Source organism: Tasmannia lanceolata, unplaced genomic scaffold, assembly GCF_043159265.1.
Source record: "Tasmannia lanceolata isolate RefF3 unplaced genomic scaffold, GAP_Taslan_0.1 ptg000002l, whole genome shotgun sequence".
NCBI lineage: Eukaryota > Viridiplantae > Streptophyta > Magnoliopsida > Canellales > Winteraceae > Tasmannia > Tasmannia lanceolata.
In genome coordinates, this window is record NW_027518679.1 from 21,784,628 (window position 1) to 21,788,219 (window position 3,592).

Consider the following 3,592-nt stretch of genomic DNA (forward strand, 5'->3'; position numbering starts at 1 on the left):
GATGTGAATTGACCTTGAATGATTGCAAGATTAAGGTTTGTATATTCTTGGATTTATTTATGGGCATTGCCTAGGAGAATCAGTTTTGTTGAGAAAAAGGAGGATAATTGGCTTCATGTATGGATTTTCCTTTCAATAGTGTTTATAAAAGACATGTTTGGTAGTCAACCAGTGATGTTCAGATTGGCTATATCTAGTTCCTTGCAGCTGCTTGGGGTTCCATATTTCAGTGTATTTCATGTTGGACCTGTAGTAGTTTAGAGGGTCAGGTTGTAGCATGGATTGAATTGGGTTTGACGCCATTTGCAAGATAGTGTATCATCAATGCAATCTTGTTCTTAGGGATGTCAACGAACCCCTTGCCATTTACCCTTCATCATACCATTTTCCCTTATTAGCCACTTCCATTTCTCACTTCTGCCATACAGTTCAGGTAATGTCCTACTTATCATTTGGTTTATAGTTTGAGTGGGAAATATTTCATATGTGGATAATCAATAGCAGCCCCCTCACCTTGATATGTGTAGCCTTCTTCTCACTTGGATTTTGGCAGCCTTATTCATTTTTCATTAGCATCATATTCTCTGGATATATACATCGATGATTCAATGTGTAAGTGCATATGAATAAGTGTGTTTCAAGTCCATGGTTCAGTCCATGTTAGCACATTTCAATCTAGGGTTTAGCACCCTATTTTACACACAATCCGGTCCATATTACTGCCCCTGTGTTTAGCACAGATTCAGTCCATGTTGCTGTCCCAGTTTTGGCACAAATCTGTCCCTATATTCGGCCATGTTTAGCACAAAAATCTGTTCACGACTCACCCCTGTTTTAGCACAAATTCTGTCCCCATTTCAGTCCATGTTGCTGCCCCTGTTTTGGCATAAATTCATTACATGTTTCAATCCCAATTTTTGCCTAACATCTGTCCACATATTCAGCCCTGTTTATGCACTTTTCGAAGCACAATCTGTCCCAATTTTTGCCCAGTTCAGCCCATAAAAAATTTAAGGTTTGGGATGTTTCGGCTTGTTCGATGCCACTACAGACAACGTTGATGAAAGATGCCACAATATCTGTCAATCGATGTATATGGGGCCCAGATGGATCTATATTTGGTGTTGCATTTTCCAAGCATATCGTTCAGACATACACTTACAATCCAACAGGAGAGTTAGAACAGCATTTGGAGATCGATGCTCATATTGGTGGTGTAAATGATATTGCCTTTTCTCATCCTAACAAGCAACTAAGCATCATCACATGTGGTGATGACAAGACAATTAAGGTTTGGGATGCTGTATCTAGAGGAAGGCAGCATATATTTGAAGGCCATAAAGCTCCTGTATATTCTGTTTGCCCCCACCATAAAGAGGCGATCCAGTTTATTTTCTCCACTGATATTCATGGAAAAATTAAAGCATGGCTCTATGATTGCTTGGGATCTAGAGTTGATTATGATGCCCCTGGACTTTGGTGCACCACAGTGGCATATAGTGCAGATGGAACCAGGCTCTTCTCTTGTGGAACAAGTAAAGATGGTGAGTCCCACTTAGTTGAGTGGAGCGAGAGTGAAGGAGCCATCAAAAGGACATACTCTGGTTTCAGGAAACCTTCTTCAGATGCAGATAGTGGATTGCCGGGGAGCCCTCGGTTGAGATTCAACAAAGAGGGATCATTGCTGGCAGTTACTATAAGTGACAATGGAATCAAGATCTTAGCAAACACTGACGGGCAACGCTTGATAAGGATGCTGGAGAGCAGAACATTTGAGGGGACTCGACGCCCTTCTGAGGCAATGAACACAAAGCCTCCTATTGTTAATCCTTTGAATTCTGTGACGAATGTTTCTGCTCCTCTTGCTACCACCCTTGACCGATCTGATAGAATGCCCCCAGCAGTATCTATGAATAGCTTAGCTGCTATTGACGGCAACAGGACAGTTGATGTTAAACCAGATGTTGACAAGATTAAGAGCTGGAAATTGGCTGATATTGTTGATTCAGCTCAGTTCAAAACTCTACGGTTGCCTGACACCTTGACAACTGGCAAGGTTGTACGGCTGATATATACCAACTCTGGGCTAGCAGTGTTAGCCCTGTTCTCCAATGCAGTCCATAAGTTGTGGAAATGGCATTGTACTGATCGGAACCCCTCTGGAAAGTCTACTATGTCAGTCCAGCCTCAGTTGTGGCAACCTGCGACTGGAACTCTCATGACTAATGACACAAGTGAAGCCAACCAAACTGAAGAATCGGCTGCATGTATCGCCTTGTCTAAGAATGACTTATATGTCATGTCTGCATCTGGTGGGAAGGTTTCTTTGTTCAACATGATGACATTTAAGGTCATGACGACTTTCATGCTACCTCCTCCTGCAGCCACCTTTCTGGCATTCCACCCACAAGATAATAATATCATTGCCATAGGGATGGAAGATTCTACTATTCAAATATACAATGTCAGAATCGATGAGGTTAAAATCAAGCTCATGGGCCATCAAAAGCGAATAACCGGCCTTGCATTTTCCCAGTCAATGAATGTGTTAGTCTCTTCAGGGGCTGATGCACAGCTGTGTGTATGGAGCATTGATGGGTGGGAGAAGGAAAAAGCAAGATTAATACAAGCACCTGCTGGTCGGCCAGCTCCATTAGTCGGGTAAACCAAAGTTCAGTTCCACAATGACCAAGTACATCTGTTAGTGGTCCACGAAAGTCAAATTGCTGTCTATGATGGCAAGCTCGATTGCTTGCGCTCATGGTCGCCTAGAGATATACTCTCTGCTCCCATCTCAAGTGCAAGTGGTAGGCTGGTATACACTGGGTTCTGTGATGGTGCTGTTGGAGTCTTTGATTCGGACAGCTTGAGGCTCCGATGTCAGATAGCACCCTCTGCTTATGTTCCACCTTCTGTTTCTAGCAACAGTTCTGCCTATCCATTGGTGATTGCAGCTCACCCATCTGAACCCAACCAGATTGCTCTTGGCATGAGTGACGGTGGGGTACATGTGGTTGAGCCCTTGGACATGGATTTGAAATGGGGTGCTCCTCCCCCTCAAGACAATGGGTCTCTTCCTTCTATCTCCTCCAATCCTTTGTTGAGTAATCAGGCATCAGAACCCCCTCATAAAGTGTTAGATGCTTTGACTTGTATCCCTTTTTAGTATTGATTGATCAGGAGTCTATTTCATAGACTGTGGGTTTGTCCTATAGTTTAGGAGTTAGTCTTTTAGAGTCGTTGTCTTCTTCTTTGTTATTAGAGCCTTGTTGGTTTGGGACCTTAGATCGCTTTCTCTGTTCTTGAGACACTTGTTTACTCGTTTGTGGATTGTTCCATCTTGTTTGTTGATTTGGGGTTTCCCCTTTACCCTAGGGTGTTGCATTGTGTATTCCCTTTGGCCTTTGGCCAAAAGAGTGAAAACATTTAAAAATTTTAAAATCCATAAACCATTGAAATCTTAAAATCACAAGAGCATTGAAATCATTAAAAATCACAAAAAACATTAGAAATTTGAAACCCAAAAACAATTGAATATTTTAAAATTCAAAAACATTGAAATATCTTAAAATTCAAAAACAGTTGAAAAATA

The 3,592-nt window shown here is 41.8% G+C and overlaps 1 pseudogene; it reads left to right on the forward strand.

Moving 5' to 3' along the window:
- Window positions 1-1,002: 1,002 nt before the first annotated feature.
- Window positions 1,003-3,166, forward strand: LOC143881843 (protein TOPLESS-RELATED PROTEIN 2 pseudogene; annotated as a pseudogene).
- The last annotated feature ends 426 nt before the right edge of the window (window positions 3,167-3,592 follow it).